Genomic DNA, 20,340 nt, shown 5'->3' on the forward strand with positions numbered 1-20,340 from the left:
ACAATTAAATACACAAATAAGTAATGTGAAGGGAAGTCCACAACTTCATATAATACAGCCCCCAAAAGTAAAGAATTAAGTACTTACAACGGTAGAGATCAGTTGCAAACTGCCACGGATACACCTTTCATACAGAAGCCCCGGCTCCAACCAGTGTCTGATCCGGGATACTGAACACTGGCCGGAGTCGGGGTTTCGGATGTACTTACCCAGACCGCCGTCGGGACCTGGGTTATTCCTGGTCCGTCGTTGTTCACACAGGACGCTTGGAGAGGACGTCATCTCCAATCGCTCTCGCCTATCAGCAGCCTTTTAGATATAACCCAGATCATGCCTATCACACTGCAGCCGACCCGCGTCGGTCTTGGGAATAACCCCTATAGTGACCCGGGATGCACGACTCACGTCGACCCTTTTGCACCGAACAGGGTCTGTGGATACAGCCACATCTTCTTCTATCGTCCGTATATCAAAGCCCTTTTAGTGTACGTCGTACGATTTAGACTTGCGATACACAGAGTTAGAAAATCTATTTAGTTTCAAATTTACATAGTAATGCCTATCCTTCTGCTATCGGTGGTGTGTAGCTAGAGACAGCCCATAGAGCTTCAATGCAATCTTTCTGGCACATTATAAGAAGGGTCTTGTACGAAATGTTGACAGTGACCATGGGCCTAATTCAGAGCTGATCGTAGATGTGCGAAAAAACGCATCTCGTGTGCACATGCGGCACAGGGCTTCAGCCTGCGATCGTGTCAACAATTTGCCCATCTAAATTTTGTCTGTTAATATTTTTAAATGTCAACCTAACAACCAGCACTGGATTGTAAATGCAATATTTTTATACTACACCATTGTTGTTAAAATACACTTTTGTTATTGAGAGCCCTCGCTTTGGGGTAAGCAGCACCTTCCATCTCATTCTGATTAGATTACTGTAGCTATGTGGCGTAGTGTATATGGGTTCAGTATGATATACAAGCGGCTGGGATGCCGGCCGGCAGGATACCAACAACGGTATCCCGGCTGCCAGTATGCCGACAGCTCCCTCCCACAAGTGGGAATAGCCCCTGTCGGCATTGTCAACAGTTGGGATCCCCGCGTCGATATTCTGACCATCAGCAACTTAACTGCATCCCATTTATACGCCGTCTCTGCCTTTTCTGTGGGTGAAGAGAGCTTGCTATTGTGGATTTACATGAATTATAGTCTCAATATGGCCAGTGACTAATAAGAGAATTGTTACTGATCGACTGAATTTTTTGATAGATCGTTGTTGAAATAAACGTATCACCATTCGTAACTTACACCTCCTTTATCCAGCTTTTAATTGAGATGGGCCAGAGAGTGTGATAAAAGTCAGTATTATCACAGTTTTAAAATGGAGATGTAGTTAGCATCCAGACGCTTAGGATACCGGCGGACAGAAGACCAGCAATGGAATCCCGACACTGCTTAGAATACACACGCCGGAATACAAACAGCCAACATCCCGAACTTAAGTATGCCGGGGAGGGTTAGAGTTAGGCTCCGGGAGTGGAGGGTTAGGTATCGTGCGTGGAGGGTTAGGTATCGTGCGTGGAGGGTTAGGTATCGTGCGTGGAGGGTTAGGAATCGTGCGTGGAGGGTTAGGAATCGTGCGTGGAGGGTTAGGTACCGTGCGTGGACTGTTAGGTACCGTGCGTGGACTGTTAGGTACCGTGCGTGGACTGTTAGGTACCGTGCGTGGACTGTTAGGTACCGTGCGTGGACTGTTAGGTACCGTGCGTGGACTGTTAGGTACCGTGCGTGGACTGTTAGGTACCGTGCGTGGACTGTTAGGTACCGTGCGTGGACTGTTAGGTACCGTGCGTGGACTGTTAGGTACCGTGCGTGGACTGTTAGGTACCGTGCGTGGACTGTTAGGTACCGTGCGTGGACTGTTAGGTACCGTGCGTGGACTGTTAGGTACCGTGCGTGGACTGTTAGGTACCGTGCGTGGACTGTTAGGTATCGTGCGTGGACTGTTAGGTATCGTGCGTGGACGGTTAGGTATCGTGCGTGGACGGTTAGGTATCGGGAGGGGAGGGTTAGGCTTAGGCTTGCGTTCTTTATAAAGACCTGTCTGGATTCTCACTGTCCGGATGCCGGTGTCAGTATTCTGGCCGCCAGCATCCTGAATGCTGGGATCCCTTATTACACCCATTAAAATGAGCCCCTGTCCTACTAAACCTGAGCTGGAAAGGACACCATTCATTAAATGTAACCATGCACAAGATATCTAATTCACCAGTGTATACGCATATATCAGAAAGTGACTACATGTGGACAGATCAGCTTGGTTTCCTTCCTACTGCCGTGCGCATGCTAAACACTCATTGCGATTAATGTGTCATCTCTAATGTGTGTTTTTGTACACTTTTTTATAACTATGTCTTTGGTGTGTTGTACAAATTGAATTTCGTTGTCAACTTTGTTTGATAAGGACAATAAATGTATCCGTATCAGTATCCAAATCGGAGGAAGGGTTTAGGAATCACAGCTGTTTAATATGTAGCCCCTCTTTTTCAAGGGACCAAAAGTAATCGTACAATTGACACAAAAGCTGTTTCATGGACAGGTATAACCTGTTCTTTCATTATTTATCAATTAAGTAGGTAAAAGGTCTGGAGTTGATTCCAAGTGTGGCATTTACATTTGAAAGCTGTTGCTATTAACCCACAACGTGGTCAAAGTAACTCTCAGTGCACGTTAAACAGGCCACCATAAGGCTGAATGAAACACACAAAAAAAAATCACAGAGATAGTGGGAACCATAGGAGTGACCAAATCAACAATTTGGTACATTTTGAGAAAAAAAAAAAAAAAAAAGAGAAGATACTGGTGAGCACAGCAACACAAAAGGGCCTGGACGTCCAGGGAAGGCAACAGTGGTGGATGATCGCACGATCCTTTCCGTTGTAAAGAAAAAAAACCTTCACAATATCCAGCAAAGTGAAGAACACTCTCCAGAAGGTAGGCGCATAATTATCCAAGTCTACCATAAATAGAGAAAACTTCACAAGAGCAAATACTGAGGGTTCACCACAAGGTGAAAACCATTTATAAGCCTCAAGAAAAGCAAGGTCAGGTTAGACTTTACAAAAAAAAAACATTTAAAGAAGCCAGTCCAGTTCTGGAACAGTATTCTTTGGAAAGATGAAACTAAGATCAACCTGTACCAGAATGATGGGAAGAAAAATGACTAGACAAGGCTAGGAATGGCTCATGATCCCAAGCATACCACATCATCTGTGAAACATGGTGGAGGCGGTGTGATAGCATTGGTATACATAGCTTCCAATGGCACTGGGTCACTAGTGTTTATTGATGATGTGCCAGACTCAGAAGCAGCCAGTCAAAGTTGATTGTCCATCAGTACGGAGAACCGCCATATGACCCAACACAAACTGCAAAAGCAACCCAGAAGTTTTTAAGTTAAAGAAGTAGAATATTCTGCAATGGCCAAGTCAATCACATGATCGCAACCCAGGCTCGCTTGTATTTCACTTGTTGAAAAAAAATTTAAGGCAGAAAGACCCACAAACAACAACAACAACAACAACAACTGAAGACAGCTGCAGTAAAGGCCAGGCAAAGCATAACAAAGGAGGAAGCTAAGCATTTGGTGATGTCCTTGAGTTGCAGACTTCAGGCAGTCATTGCCTGCAAAGAATTCTCGACAAGGTATTCAAAATTAACATTTTATTTACGATTATGTTCATTTGTCCTATTACATTTGATCCCCTAAATATAGGGGGTTGAGTATAAAAATGGATGCAATTTCTAAACGTTTCATACAATATTTTTGTTCAACCCCTTTAATTAAAGCTGAAAGTCTGTACTTCAATTGCATCTTCATTATAAACTTTCAAATCCGTTGTGGTGGGCCATTGTTTATCCAATTTTAAGTGTCCAAATATATATGGACTTTACTGTATATTTACCTTAATATAGCACATTATCATTAGTTACAATGATACAAAATGCATGTACTTATTGAACTCACACACATAAGCTTGGCATGCACTACACATAATGGTATAAGTCAGAGGTTCTCAAATGCGGTCCTCAAGGCACCCCAACGGTCCAAGCTTTAAGTTTATCCATGCTTGTCTACAGGCGACTTAGGGGCCCTACACACTTAAAGATTATCTGTCCAATCTGTCTGATTGGAAAGAAAATCTGCCAATGTCTGGGAGCAAATGACAATCAACCATTTGCTCCCAAAATCCAGAAAATGGACAAAAACGGTTGTTCAGATAAATTGGTTTAATGAAACAACCTTAACCAATTTGTCTGAAAGTCCATTTCTGTCTGTTTTCCAGTGTTTGATAGCAAATGGTCAATTGTCATTTGCTCCCGTACATTATCAGATTTTTGTTCCAACCAGAAAGATTGGACAGATAATCTTTTAAGTGTGTAGGGCCCTGTAATTAGCACCTCAGTCAATTTGATTTAACCATCTGTGCTGAGCCATGACTATACCTAAAACCTGGACCGTTGGTGTGCCTTTAGGACCGCATTTGAAAACCTCTGGCTTAAGTATATTATATACACATTTAATTACAATATAAAACATGGAGAACTAGCAACATGGACTACTGTGCGCATTTAATAAAATTTGGTAGAATTGTGAAAAATGTCTAACTGCATGCACTTAATCAGATTATATCATTTAGTGTACACAAATAAATTTGATTTTCCATAAGACTAAAAAGGGTGGGAAATCTACTAAAAGTCGATTTTTCCAACTAATTAATTTGAAATTTCAAGGAAAAATAGAAAGCAACCCACAGGATTTTTGGCCCAAGCCTAATATATCTGAAGGATCAATTTCCTTCAAGTTCAAAACTATGAATTTAACAGCAATGTTTTGAAATCTTAAGAGAAACTGATTTCAAATGTACTTGCTACATGTTAAAATTTTATTCAAATGATTGGCACACTGAAAGTAATGTAAGCAGCTCAGTCTAGAACATTTTACATTACAAAACAAATTGGTTTATTGTGTGCATCTGAAGTCCCCAGCAGAGCTAATGGACTTTCATAATTTTACCTAGTCTACGACTATCACAAAGAATTATCTGAATATCACACATTTGTCAATTGCTTTTTTTTTTATCAAATTCATTTGTTTGAAGATTTGGCTACTACAAAATCTATGGGGGGGGAATTCAATTGTCATTGTCGCCCGATCTCCCATCTAAAGTGACGGGAGATCGCATGGGTGATATTCTATTGATATCCATTATTGCTCCAATCGTGCCCATTAGGGCCGGGTTTAGCCGCGTAAATCCGCTAAACCTGACTACACTAATGGGCACGATCACGAAAAGTGCAATTTGGGCGGCCAAACAGGCCACTCTTCACACTTATCAGCTCTTAACCCCGGGGGGTGCAAGCTAAAATGTCAGTGCTGGCAGCCATTGCACCCGACAGGAGCAACAATTGAATATCTCAGTTGGGCGCCATCTAGTGGCTACCAGCACGTAAAAGAATTGAATTTTCATATATGTAAATCATATAAAAAATAAAACAAAAGATGAATCGACATTTAGTAGAGGACCTCCGAAGTGCACATTCCATCACAGGGAGCATGCAGTGTTCACCTGTACTTTTATACCTCCATATAAGAAGCTTTTTCTTCCCTGTTTATTCTTGGTCAAAGTTACTTTTCTGGGGTCCATTAAGAATTCCTGTTGCGACAAGAAGTTTTCAAATGCACACTAGTTAATATAATTCAAAGAGGATTTGCTCTATTTATATACATCACTGCAAATTATCTCACACAACTCAAACACTACACTATATAATCTTTCCAATAAGGGTGCCACTGGCGCAGGTTTCAGCATGGGGGAGATTTAGTGCCCTCCTCATCTATGGAAAACGTAGTGGGTAACACTGATCACCCCTCATTCAAACAAGTGTGCCACAATGTCTCTAGGTGTCCGGATGGGGAAGAGAGGGGACTTTCAGTTCCTTCACTCAAGGGGGAGATGTATCAAACCTACTATAGAGGACAGGTGGAGAAGTTGCCCATAACAAAATAGCTTCCATCAATCATTTTATAGACTGTACTTGATAAATGACAGCTACAAGCTGTGTACTATGGCTAATCCCTCCACCTGCCCTCTATAGAAGGTTTGCTACACCTCCGCCAGGTCCCCCAGTATCATAAACCAGACAGTAAATAATTCTACTAATATAGTAGACTGAAGTGAAATATTTCTGGTATGGTATATCGGAATTATTTTGCCATCCACTACTGCTGTGAGGGCAAATGACTATTTCAAAATCGCCTTATATGGAGCTGAAAATCATTATCATAGTTTAAACGGCACTGGACAGTCGGTATAACAGGTCACATTTAAATAACAGAATAAGTACATGCAAAGTAGATACAAGATACTCTGCCCTTGACAGCTTACAATCTAAATAGCTAAAGATGCACAATTATGTATAAACAGATAGATTTTTAAATGCATGTAAAAAATAAGAATTTACTTACCGATAATTCTATTTCTCGTAGTCCGTAGTGGATGCTGGGAACTCCGTAAGGACCATGGGGAATAGCGGCTCCGCAGGAGACTGGGCACAAAAGTAAAAGCTTTAGGACTACCCGGTGTGCACTGGCTCCTCCCCCTATGACCCTCCTCCAAGCCTCAGTTAGGATACTGTGCCCGGACGAGCGTACACAATAAGGAAGGATTTTTGAATCCCGGGTAAGACTCATACCAGCCACACCAATCACACCGTACAACTTGTGATCTGAACCCAGTTAACAGTATGATAACAGAGGAGCCTCTAGGAAGATGGCTCACTACAACAATAACCCGATTTAGTTAACAATAACTATGTACAAGTATTGCAGACAATCCGCACTTGGGATGGGCGCCCAGCATCCACTACGGACTACGAGAAATAGAATTATCGGTAAGTAAATTCTTATTTTCTCTGACGTCCTAGTGGATGCTGGGAACTCCGTAAGGACCATGGGGATTATACCAAAGCTCCCAAACGGGCGGGAGAGTGCGGATGACTCTGCAGCACCGAATGAGAGAACTCCAGGTCCTCCTCAGCCAGGGTATCAAATTTGTAGAATTTTGCAAACGTGTTTGCCCCTGACCAAGTAGCTGCTCGGCAAAGTTTTAAAGCCGAGACACCTCGGGCAGCCGCCCAAGATGAGCCCACCTTCCTTGTGGAATGGGCATTTACTGATTTTGGCTGTGGCAGGCCTGCCACAGTATGTGCAAGCTGAATTGTACTACAAATCCAACGAGCAATAGTCTGCTTAGAAGCAGGAGCACCCAGCTTGTTGGGTGCATACAGGATATTTTCAGGGCCCTGACAACATCTAGCAACTTGGAGTCCTCCAAGTCCCTAGTAGCCGCAGGCACCACAATAGGTTGGTTCAGGTGAAACGCTGACACCACCTTAGGGAGAAACTGAGGACGAGTCCTCAATTCCGCCCTGTCCGAATGGAAAATCAGATAGGGGCTTTTGCAAGATAAAGCCGCCAATTCTGACACGCGCCTGGCCGAAGCCAGGGCCAACAGCATGGCCACTTTCCATGTGAGATATTTTAAATCCACAGATTTAAGTGGTTCAAACCAATGTGATTTGAGGAACCCCAAAACTACATTGAGATCCCAAGGTGCCACTGGAGGCACAAAAGGAGGCTGTATATGCAGCACTCCCTTGACAACGTCTGGACTTCAGGAACTGAAGCCAGTTCTTTCTGGAAGAAAATCTACAGGGCCGAAATTTGAACCTTAATGGACCCCAATTTGAGGCCCATAGACACTCCTGTTTGCAGGAAATGCAGGAATCGACCCAGTTGAAATTCCTCCGTTGGGGCCTTCCTGGCCTCGCACCACGCAACATATTTTCGCCAAATGCGGTGATAATGTTTTGCGGTCACATCCTTCCTGGCTTTGATCAGGGTAGGGATGACTTCCTCCGGAATGCCTTTTTCCTTTAGGATCCGGCGTTCAACCGCCACGCCATCAAATGCAGCCGCGGTAAGTCTTGAAACAGACAGGGTCCTTGCTGGAGCAGGTCCCTTCTTAGAGGCAGAGGCCACGGGTCCTCTGTGAGCATCTCTTGAAGTTCCGGGTACCAAGTCCTTCTTGGCCAATCCGGAGCCACGAGTATAGTTCTTACTCCTCTCCGTCTTATAATTCTCAGTACCTTGGGTATGAGAGGCAGAGGAGGGAACACATACACCGACTGGTACACCCACGGTGTTACCAGAGCGTCCACAGCTATTGCCTGAGGGTCCCTTGACCTGGCGTAATACCTGTCCAGTTTTTTTGTTGAGGCGGGACGCCATCATGTCTACCATTGGTTTTTCCCAACGGTTCACAATCATGTGGAAGACTTCTGGATGAAGTCCCCACTCTCCCGGGTGGAGGTCGGGTCCACTCCCGGAATGAACACTGCTGACAGTGCTATTACATGATTTTCCGCCCAGCGAAGAATCCTTGCAGCTTCTGCCATTGCCCTCCTGCTTCTTGTGCCGCCCTGTCTGTTTACGTGGGCGACTGCCGTGATGTTGTCCGAGTGGATCAGCACCGGCTGACCTTGAAGCAGAGGTCTTGCTTGGCTTAGAGAATTGTAAATGGCCCTTAACTCCAGAATATTTATGTGAAGTGATGTCTCCAGGCTTGACCCCAAGCCCTGGAAATTTCTTCCCTGTGTGACTGCTCCCCAGCCTCGCAGGCTGGCATCCGTGGTCACCAGGACCCAGTCCTGAATGCCGAATCTGCGGCCCTCTAGAAGATGAGCACTCCGCAACCACCACAGGAGAGACACCCTTGTCCTTGGGGACAGGGTTATCCGCTGATGCATCTGAAGATGCGATCCGGACCATTTGTCCCGCAGGTCCCACTGGAATGTTCTTGCGTGGAATCTGCCAAATGGGATTGCTTCGTAGGAAGCCACCATTCTTCCCAGGACCCTTGTGCATTGATGCACTGAGACTTGGCCTGGTTTTAGGAGGTTTCTGACTAGCTCGGATAACTCCCCGGCTTTCTCCTCCGGGAGAAACACCTTTTTCTGGACTGTGTCCAGGATCATCCCTAGGAATAGAAGACGTGTCGTCGGGATCAGCTGCGATTTTGGGATATTGTGAATCCAACCGTGCTGCCGCAGCACTACTTGCGATAGTGCTAACCCGACTACCAACTGTTCCCTGGATCTCGCCCTTATCAGGAGATCGTCCAAGTAAGGGATAATTTAAAACTCCTTTCCTTCGGAGGAGTATCATCATTTTGGCCATTACTTTGGTAAAGACCCGGGGTGCCGTGGACAATCCAAACGGCAGCGTCTGAAACGGATAGTGGCAGTTCTGTACCACAAACCTGAGGTACCCTTGATGAGAAGGGTAAATTGGGACATGGAGGTAAGCATCCTTGATGACCAGAGACACCATATAATCCCCTTCTTCCAGGTTCGCGATCACTGCTCTGAGTGACTCCATCTTGAATTTGAACCTCTGTATGTAAGTGTTCAAAGATTTTAGATTTAAAATAGGTCTCACCGAGCCGTCCGGCTTCGGTATACCAACAGCGTGGAATAATACCCCTTTCCCTGTTGCAGGAGGGGTACCTTGATTATCACCTGCTGAGAATGCAGCTTGTGAATGGCTTCCAATACCGCCTCCCTGTCGGAGGGAGACGTCGGTAAAGCAGACTTTAGGAAACGGCGAGGGGGAGACGTCTCGAATTCCAATTTGTACCCCTGAGATACCACCTGAAGGATCCAGGGGTCCACTTGTGAGTGAGCCCACTGCGCTCTGAAATTCTTGAGACGGGCCCCCACCGTGCCTGAGTCCGCTTGTAAAGCCCCAGCGTCATGCTGAGGACTTGGCAGAAGCGGGAGAGGGCTTCTGTTCCTGGGAACTGGCTGTCTGCTGCAGCCTTTTTCCTCTTCCTCTGCCACAGGGCAGAAAAGAGGAGCCTTTTGCCCGCTTGCCCTTATGGGGCCGAAAGGACTGCGCCTGATAATACGGCGTCTTCTTATGTTGAGAGGCTACCTGGGGTAAAAATGTGGATTTCCCAGCCGTTGCCGTGGCCACCAGGTCTGATAGACCTACCCCAAATAACTCCTCCCCTTTATAAGGCAATACTTCCATATGCCTTTTGGAATCCGCATCACCTGACCACTGCCTCGTCCATAACCCTCTTCTGGCAGAAATGGACAGCGCACTTACTCTTGATGCCAGTCGGCAAATATCCCTCTGTGCATCACGCATATATAAAAATGCATCTTTTAAATGCAATATAGTCAGTAATATACTGTCCCTATCCAAGGTATCAATATTTTCAGTCAGGGAATCCGACCAAGCCACCCCAGCACTGCACATCCAGGCTGAGGCGATTGCTGGTCGCAGTATAACACCAGTATGTGTGTATATACATTTTAGGATATTCTCCTGCTTTCTGTCAGCAGGTTCCTTAAGGGCGGCCGTATCAGGAGACGGTAGTGCCACCTGTTTTGACAAGCGTGTGAGCGCTTTATCCACCCTAGGGGGTGTTTCCCAACGTGCCCTATCCTCTGGCGGGAAAGGGTATGATGCCAATAACTTTTTAGGAATTATCAGTTTTTTATCGGGGGAAACCCACGCTTCATCACACACTTCATTTAATTCATCAGATTCAGGAAAAACTACGGGTAGTTTTTTCTCACCAAACATAATACCCTTTTTAGTGGTACTTGTAATCTCAGAAATGTGTAAAACATCTTTCATTGCCTCAATCATTTAACGTGTGGCCCTACTGGAAGTCACATTCGTCTCTTCACCGTCGACACTGGAGTCAGTATCCGTGTCGGCATCTGTATCTGCCATCTGAGGTAACGGGCGCTGTAGAGCCCCTGATGGCCTTTGAGACGCCCCGACAGGCCCAAGCTGAGTAGCCGGCTGTCTCATGTTCCATAAGCCCATCCACTCAGGTGTCGACCCCCTAGGGGGTGACATCACCATTACAGGCAATTGCTCCGCCTCCACATCAGTTTCCTCCTCATACATGTCGACACAAACGTACCGACACACAGCACACACACAGGGAATGCTCTAATAGATAACAGGACCCCACTAGCCCTTTGGGGAGACAGAGGGAGAGTATGCCAGCACACACCAGAGCGCTATATATAGACAGGAATACCACTATATAACGTGCTTTTCCCTTTATAGCTGCTGTTATTATCAAAACTGCGCCAAATTAGTGCCCCCCCCTCTCTTTTTTACCCTTTTCTGTAGTGCAGGACTGCAGGGGAGAGTCAGGGAGACGTCCTTCCAGCGGAGCTGTGATGGAAAATGGCGCCCGTGTGCTGAGGAGATAGGCTCCGCCCCCTTCTCGGCGGCCTTTTCTCCCGCTTTTTGGTGAATTCTGGCAGGGGTTAAAATACATCCATATAGCCCTGGGGGTTATATGTGGTGTATTTTCGCCAGCCAAGGTGTTTTACATTGCTGCTCAGGGTGCCCCCCCCTAGCGCCCTGCACCCTCAGTGACCGGAGTGTGAAGTGTGCCTGAGGAGCAATGGCGCACAGCTGCAGTGCTGTGCGCTACCTTGTTGAAGACTGATGTCTTCTGCCGCCGATTTTTCCGGACCTCTTCTTGCTTCTGGCTCTGTAAGGGGGCCGGCGGCGCGGCTCTGGGACCGGACTCCGAGGCTGGGCCTGTGTTCGGTCCCTCTGGAGCTAATGGTGCCCAGTAGCCTAAGAAGCCCAAGCTGGCTGCAAGCAGGCAGGTTCGCTTCTTCTCCCCTTAGTCCCTCGATGCAGTGAGCCTGTTGCCAGCAGGTCTCACTGAAAATAAAAAAACTAAAACTAAACTTTTTCTAAGAAACTCAGGAGAGCCTCCTAGAATGCACCCTTCTCGGCCGGGCACAAAAATCTAACTGAGGCTTGGAGGAGGGTCATAGGGGGAGGAGCCAGTGCACACCGGGTAGTCCTAAAGCTTTTACTTTTGTGCCCAGTCTCCTGCGGAGCCGCTATTCCCCATGGTCCTTACGGAGTTCCCAGCATCCACTACGACGTCAGAGAAAAAAGTGTAACATAAAGGACACAACAGTGTCCTACCCATGTTTTATTGCTCAGGCAGTAAGAGCAGTAACGCATCGAACGTCATGCTGTCATTTCATATAAACATCAGCGCAGTGCGACTTAAGCATCACTGTGCCAGGTGGTGGCAGACTGGAGGGCAGAGCAGGTCTCTCCCCTAGTATAAAAGGAAGGGTGCGGTGGACGATGGGAACAGTCGCCGGTGACCAGTGAGACAGTGGACTGACTGCATCCACACGTTTGTTACTAGGGTGCTTCTGTGTAGCCAGCAAGTGGGGCAGTATCTGGGATGCTCTTAAAAATGTATGCGTGTCCAAAAAGCAAGTGGGGCAGTATTCGGGTCACTCTAAGAGCAATTTCTACTATAAAACTAATTAAACCCTGTTTAAGGAATGGCATAAAGGAAAGCACACTAATACGATGCTGATTTCACTAGAGGAACCAGATCCTACAGACTTTGATGAAAATCTGCAGACAGCTGGGCTATTAAGATGAAGAGAAGAATTAATATATAAAATATTAATCTCAAGTTTAAATCAATGTAAGATCAGGAATTCAACATTTTATTATTACAAAGGACCCCACACAGCTTCCTCTTGATGCAACCACCTAGAAAAATTCTCTGGGGAGATCACTGCACAATAAAATCAGCATTTACAAGGCAAAAATGGAAATGCTGTATAGCTCCAAGAAATCACTCCCACCTTCCTCATAAACCACACAAGTAGAAGAGCAGGGGTCATGTGCATATTACTATGAATATTAACAGAATAGAAAGTTACTTAGATTCAAGCAAAATATGTTTGTTGGAGTTCATTGATATCAAAAGGACTGGGTAAGAAATAAAATAGCTTCTGGGTCATCCCTACTCCCAGTGGTGTACTTTGGCCTGACCGGTCACTCTCCAACTGTGAATGCTAACTACACAGCCACCTATGGGCCCTTAGCTGGAGAAGGGTTTCTGGCAAATTGGACACATGGCAAGGGACAGGGGACGAGCTCCTTAGCTATATAGGAGGGCCAGCATAGGCACTTTACATTTACTATTGTGGCTTGTGTTTACTCCCCATTACATGCGCAGCCAGGACACTCGGCAAACTTTAGGCACTGGTGTCTCTTAAACTGAGTGCACCCAACAGAGTGATTATTCAGATTGTAGCTTAGTACACGTTCTCAGGACCCCACACAGTGCATGTTTTGCAGGTCTCCTCACCGAATCACAAATGAAATAATTAGCTCCGCCTTTTAAAATGGTGTCAGTGATTAACAAACCTGTGCAACTGCTGGGTTACTTGGAAAACATTGACTGTTTGGGGTCCTGGAGACCGAGTTTAAGAACCTATGGCTTACGGAGTACTTTATCAGAATTTTTAAGAATGACAGAAAATCCCAACTTCCTGATCTGACCCGTTGCAGGAGGGTTTGAAGCAGCTGATGCTCCTGTGACGCTCTTGCACCCACCACTACACAATTATCAGGCATATCATACAAATTTCAGCTGTTCTGTCTGATGATTGTATAGTAAGTACCTAGCTGTAGTCTATTTGTATTTCCTGTTTCTTACCAAGAAATGGGGAAATATTTTCTTACCTAGTTTTATCAGGATCTAGTACCACTGTAAACAAACTTGACTCAAGAGAAGCGGGGCAGACGTGGACCCCACCAAATTTCTAAGTTTCTTCAAATATTTTTACATACAGTGAATTTCTGGGACTGTAGTGTAGCAAAACATATCACCATCACATAGACGAATAACACAACAAACAGAAAAAAAGCTTTTAACAAATGTAATTAATTATGCACAAGTGATTTATCTGTAGTTACATCCATTTAAGCATACGTAGGTCACAGAATGAACTGCTACAAAAAAAAAAAAAAAAAAGAGAACAATGGATTAGATTGGTGTGCATGGCATGTTGGCGAGCGGCAGCGATGGCTCATAGATAGTCTCGGAGATACATTTGGCTCTCTAATCATCCCTTATTAGATCATCAGATGCAGCCTGGGGGATTTTGCAGGATGTGCTCTCCCAGCAAAAGCTTCACTGAGGAAAAAAAAAAAAAGAAATTCTCTCATGCAATGTACATTGCTGTTCTGAAATGCAAACAGACGGTGGTATCAGCCATTGTATCACTACCACAAAAAGCACACTAAGACATAAGGGGAATAGAATGAAAAAAAAAAAAAATGTAAACTTTATACCATACAGCACCCAAATTATTTCACAATATAAACCCATTTTATGACAACAAAGCAGTATCCATGTTTAATAGGAATTGCAATTAATTTAACAAAAAATAAATAAAAATAGGCACCCACTAAGGGGGGATTTTTCACAATTCAACCCACAAAGGGGTTGAAAGGGGTGAGATGATTATTGGGAATTCCGACCTCACAGAAGAGAGTTAAGACAGCCCAGCCAGATGGGGCTATAAAGAATGCATGGTGTCGGCGATACCAAGTCACGGAGAGGGGAGGACACAATGCTCTGTTCCAGAACTTCCTTGCCAGTGACAGTTGCAGAGTAGTCCATTATTCAAATAGGGGAGCCACATCAACTGCCACCCCTAAACACTGTCAAACATCGCTGGGTGTGGCTCCCCTATTTGAATAATGGACTGCTCTGTAACTGCCACTGGTAAGAAAGTCAATCCTTATGGTTCAGGAGATTTTGTGATGAGTCAGTCGTATTTGCCATACATATTATATATATATATATATATATATATATATATATGCTGTATTTAGATGAAAAAGTATTCCTTTAGTGAATGTTCATATCAGGCGACAACGTTTCAAGGCCCTGTGGCCTTTTCGTCAGGACGTTTATAAATGTGCAGAATAGTGAATACAAAGCATCTGCACACTTATAAACGTCCTGACGAAAAGGCCTGAGGGCCTTGAAATGTTGACGCCTAATATGAACATTCACTAAAGGAATACTTTTTCATCTAAATACTGAAGTGCCGCCCTTTTTTCTTACTTGTAAGAATCCAGCTATTATCCATGCATATGGGGAGGGCACCACATATATGACTACGTTGTCCGTAGTGCGAAGCCATTGCTGCATTATATTTTATATATATATATTTTATATATATATATATATATATATATATATATTCAAGATAAAAGTACTTAACCAACCTATTTCCAGTCAGGAGAGGATAGTGTCTCAATTGTCAGAGGTTAACCTGTCACTTGAACTAAACATTGCTGAACCTCTCAGAAAGCAATAGGAGGAAAGGAGAGACAAATATTTTGACTTTTAAATGCATTAAATGAAAGCTTGATAGTCAGCAACTGCTTATCTGCTGTGTAAAGGGTACCGACAACTCTCCCAGTGACCTTAGGTGTTGCGCAAAAGTCTTTACCTTTTTACTTCAAAAGGAGGAGCCCTAAGAAGAGATAGAAGCTAAGCAATGAGACCTAGGACCCTTTGGAATAGAGTCAGCCTATCCCTGCAAACTCCACATCAGAATCAGAATCAGAATCAGGTTTATTGGCCAGGTATACTTGCGTATACTAGGAATTTGTCTTCGGTTTGCTTTACAACAGCCAAGTAGGTAACAGATAAGCAGGTGGGGGGGTAAGCAAAGTCACACAGATAGGGTATACGGTAGGAACACAAGTGAGTTACATGTACGTCTAGTCAGTCAATGTTCAGGAGTTCAGCAGGCGGACCGCTTGGGGAAAGAAACTTTTGAGGCTTCTGGCGGACCTGGCGGGGACGGCCCTGTAACGCCTGCCTGAAGGAAGCAAGTTAAACATGCTGTGGCCGGGGTGTAGCTGGTCTTTTACTATCTTCATTGCCCGCTTTTTAGCTCTGGACAAGTACAGGTCCTGGACTGAGGGAAGGTCGGCCCCGATGATCTTCTCTGCGGTTCTGACCAGCTTTTGGAGCCTGCATCTGTCCCTCGCGCTGGCGGAGCTGTACCATACGAGTATCGAGGAGCACAGTACCGACTCCACAATCGCGGAGTAGAAGAGGAGCAGAAGCTTCTGTGGGATGTTGAACTTCCTTAGTTGCCTGAGAAAGAACAACCTCTGCTGCGCTTTCCCAACAGTGGCGTCAGCGTTGGACCCCCATTTAAGGTCCCGGGAGATTGTGGTCCCTAGAAACTTGAAGGAGTCCACTAGCGATACCACACTGTCAGCAATCGTTAGCGGAGGTGCACTAGATGACTTCTTCCTGAAGTCCACTATCATCTCGACAGTTTTGAGGGGGTTGAGCTCGAGGTTGTTGTGGATGCACCACTGGGCCAGCCGGTCTACTTCCCGTCTATAGGCCGATTCGTCCCCATCCTTGATGAGGCCGATGACGGTGGTGTCATCGGCGAATTTGATGATCCTTACTGATTGCGCCTCTGAGGTACAGTCATTTGTGTACAGGGAGAAGAGCAGGGGTGAGAGGACACAGCCCTGAGGGGCCCCTGTACTAATGGACCGCGCTTGAGAGGTGAATTCCCCCGCTTTCACCACCTGTGTCCTATCTGTCAGGAAGTCTATTATCCAGGAACAGGTAGCTTCTGGGACCCCTAGGCGAAGTAATTTGGGGTGGAGGATGCTGGGGACGATTGTATTGAAGGCCGAGCTGAAATCGACAAACAGGACCCTCGCGTAGGTACCAGGAATGTCTAGGTGCTGTAGAATGTAGTGCAGGCCCAGGTTGACTGCATCCTCGACACACCGATTTGAGCGATAGGCGAACTGCAGGGGGTCTAGTTGGGGGCCAGTCACAGTTTTCAGGTGATTCAAAACCAGACGCTCAAACGTTTTCATGACCACAGACGTCAGTGCTATCGGCCTGTAGTCGTTCAGGTACGTGATAGTGGGTTTCTTGGGGACCGGGACTATAGTAGACCTTTTGAGGCAGGAAGGGACTTTCATATTTAACATACAGCGGGCGGAGCTTGGCCTGTCATCCCAGCGGGACAGGGCAGAGAAAGAGGCAGATTATTCTCCTCAGCACCAGCCTTTTGACAGCATCAAACCGGGAAAAGCCGGCCTGGAGGTGCGGACTGACAAACATATATGTAAAGAATTGAAAAGCAGTATTATATTTGCTTAAATACCAGCGCTTTTCATCTCTTTGCAATTATACCTGAAATTCCACAGTGAAGCACGGGTATTCAGCTAGTACTAAGTAAAAAGATGATCTATACTGACTAGGTATTTACAAATTGCAAATATATAATTTGGGCTTGTCCAAAACTTTTAGATTCTAATGAGGACTTAAAAGTAATTTTACTTGTATCTACACACGTGAAAACCTCCTGTGACCAGAATGATGTCACATCTCTGAAGCAGGGACTAAGAACTTTAGCTTAGTCAATAAGATATAAGTGCTCCAAGACATCTGAAAATTGTTACAACAGGAGCTCTGAGACTATTACCCACTACAGGAGCAATTCAGTTCTTACGAAAGCTGCACTTTTTTTGATGCAAAAGCAGAGCATTCAAACACTGCAATGTGGCATGAAAGGATTTGAAAAGGTTGTCAATTAAAAACGCAATGATAGAAAAGCACCTTATGGTGGGTACACACGTGACTATTAAAAATAGTCAGCGAAAGGACCCGGAGGCCAGAACCGGCAAGTGCATTCGGCAGCATGGCATCGCTAACGACAGCCCCAGATCTTCTTGCATCTTCAAAAGATCAGGGGCCGTCGCTAGCGACCCGCGGGTGCGCGCATCGCCATTGGTATCGGTCATACACATGGAACAATGTGCACGATCTGTCATTCCATTTGATCTGGAACGCCCACATCGTGGCTGTAATCGTTCTGTGTGTATGCACCTTTACACCTATCACAGTTTGCATCAGAGCTGGATGAAAGTCAAGATCACAAGTGTAACACTGTGTCATGCTGGGTACACACTGGCAGATATATTGGCCAAGCAATTGATCGGCCAATATATCTTTTTCTGATCTGCAGGTTTGTACAAGCAATATGTCTGAACGACGTCTTTCACAGATATATTGCACAGCAGATGGCCAAAATATCTGTAAATATATTGGTGCATCTTTCTGTGTGTATGAACAACCACCATCTGCAGATAAATCTGCCAGCTTAAAGGTGCTTACACACTTGCCGATATAGCGACCGTTCTATATATATATCACAGGTCCGTCGGCCACACCGTCAGTGTGTACGAGCGATATGTTTGTGAACGCCGACGTTCACAGAGATATCATGTAGGCCCCGCAGCACAGCCAGTGGTCCGTGTATCTGTAGCTATATCTGCAGTTAAATTGATCTGCAGATATATCTACAAGTGTATACCCAGCATAATGGTGCATACACACTGGTCGATATATCCGCCGTTTTATTGAACGGCCGATATATATCGCGGGTCTGTTGGCCAGTGTGTACAAACGATGTCAGTCAACGCCTTCACTCACAGACATATTGCGTCGGCCCCGCAACTCAGCCGATGACCAATATATCAACCGATATATTGGTGCATCGATGTGTGTAAGTGCGGTCAGGCGACCGCCCGCACACATGCAGCAGCAGCCGGCGGTGATTGACAGCTGAACTGGACGGGCGCGTGTAAACGCACGCCCAGTTCGTGACGTCAGTCCCGACGGATCAGGCAGTGTGTATGCTCCGTTTATAGATATATCGGCAGATCAATTGATCCGCAGATATTTCTACTAGTGTGTACCCAGCATAGGTCTCCCGGATGCCCGAAAGATGAGACAGACTGTAAGATTTTTTACAGAGCCTATTACAGTGGTTCCCAAACTGGGGTGCCTCGGCCCATTTGCAGGGGTGCCCTGATTTGGTGGTCCAGGACCAAATCAAATTATTTATGGTCAATGTAATAGGTGAAACCAGTGCTTATGGCATAAAATATGTGGACAAACAGATGCGAACCCTGTACCTCACCATATAACTGAACCTAAGGATGTAAACACACACAACTTATTTCATTTCATATCTGCTCCTGAATTTCTGTGTAACACAGGGGATCTAGTTAGTACCGCCGTTATTTTGATTTAACCTTCTGTGCTGAAACCTGGATATCACTAAAACCTACACTGTAAGTGTGCCTTGAGGACCGAAGTTGGGAATACCTGCTCTAGGGTGACACGATTCAAAAATGTTTGCAAAACTCTAGCCTAATAAATACTTAAGTGGTGCTTCAGGACAGTTCCTGCTGTGAAAATTCACCTATAAGTGTATTACAGAGAACTTTGACCAGGCTTTTTGTTATCCACTATTTTCACTGAAATACTGCAAAGTGAATGACTTAAATTTATTTCACTCACTTCAACTAATTGCTGAAACTGTGGTCTGCCATTAATGCCTTTTTCCATTTTACTACATTTTTCCACTGCAATACTGTACTTGTTTTGACAATTACTCCATATTGGGGAAATTGCTGTAATTGAAAACTTGGTGAAAGATTTTTGAAAATGTAAAATACAAAAACTATATTATTAATTTACCCAACTGTGTTTTTGCTTCATTTAAAATAATCTCTAGTTCCAGCTAAATTCTGCTGTTCTATTGGTAATCCTTTTATTTGAACCATCAAAACATCCATTTAATTTATACCATTGTTTATGGAAGACTCTGACAAGGATTTGTTAAGATTTCATAAAAGACCCATTTAATGCATACTGTATACCAGGAATGAGGGGGTTGTTATATGGTAAACAGCAAATACCCTCCACCACCACTACCCCACACACATGCAGAAAATACATCTTTAATAAACTGGTACAAAGCATTTCTTTAATCCTTGTACTTAAGCCTTCATTCAAAACAATAGATGTTAGAGGAACAACAGGTCTCATTTTCTGGAAAAAGAACTATGACAGTCAACAACTTTATATTGTGGGAGCAAATCTCATCAACTTTTATTAGTCTACTGTAGCCAGACAATTTAAATGCAGTTGCTCTTTCCACGGTTATAAAAGACCATATATTTTCTTTTCTTAGTGCCAAATTAGCAGGGCTGTAGTACTAGGCCAACCAGGGTAAGAGAAGAAAAAAAACAAAACACACACAAACTAGCATGGGACTAGCCAAGATTTTTTATAATTTAAAGCGCATCTATTGCCCAGTGTCTGATACCAGCATGAGAGTCAATAAATCTTAGTACAATGAGACATGAAATGATACAGTGTTGTAAAGTAGCCCAGCCAGTGGTAGAAGACCAATGTAGCTAGCTCCAACAAATCAGATTTCACAGGTCTTGAAATAAACCTTCTTAATGAGACTACAGGGGACAGTGTTATT

The 20,340-nt window shown here is 44.7% G+C and overlaps 1 protein-coding gene across 4 annotated transcripts in view; it reads right to left on the reverse strand.

The window, feature by feature from the left end:
- PPM1H (protein phosphatase, Mg2+/Mn2+ dependent 1H) overlaps positions 1-20,340 on the reverse strand; it is a 334,697-nt gene that overhangs the window by 284,780 nt on the left and 29,577 nt on the right. For 2 of the 4 annotated variants that reach the window (XM_063927728.1, XM_063927729.1), the window contains exon 2: positions 5,645-5,717. The exons of the other annotated variants lie outside the window; for them this stretch is intronic. The gene's annotated coding sequence lies outside the window, so the exon portion shown is untranslated. The remainder of the gene's footprint in view (positions 1-5,644; positions 5,718-20,340) is intronic. 4 annotated transcript variants of the gene reach the window in all.

Source organism: Pseudophryne corroboree, chromosome 6, assembly GCF_028390025.1.
Source record: "Pseudophryne corroboree isolate aPseCor3 chromosome 6, aPseCor3.hap2, whole genome shotgun sequence".
Lineage (NCBI taxonomy): Eukaryota > Metazoa > Chordata > Amphibia > Anura > Myobatrachidae > Pseudophryne > Pseudophryne corroboree.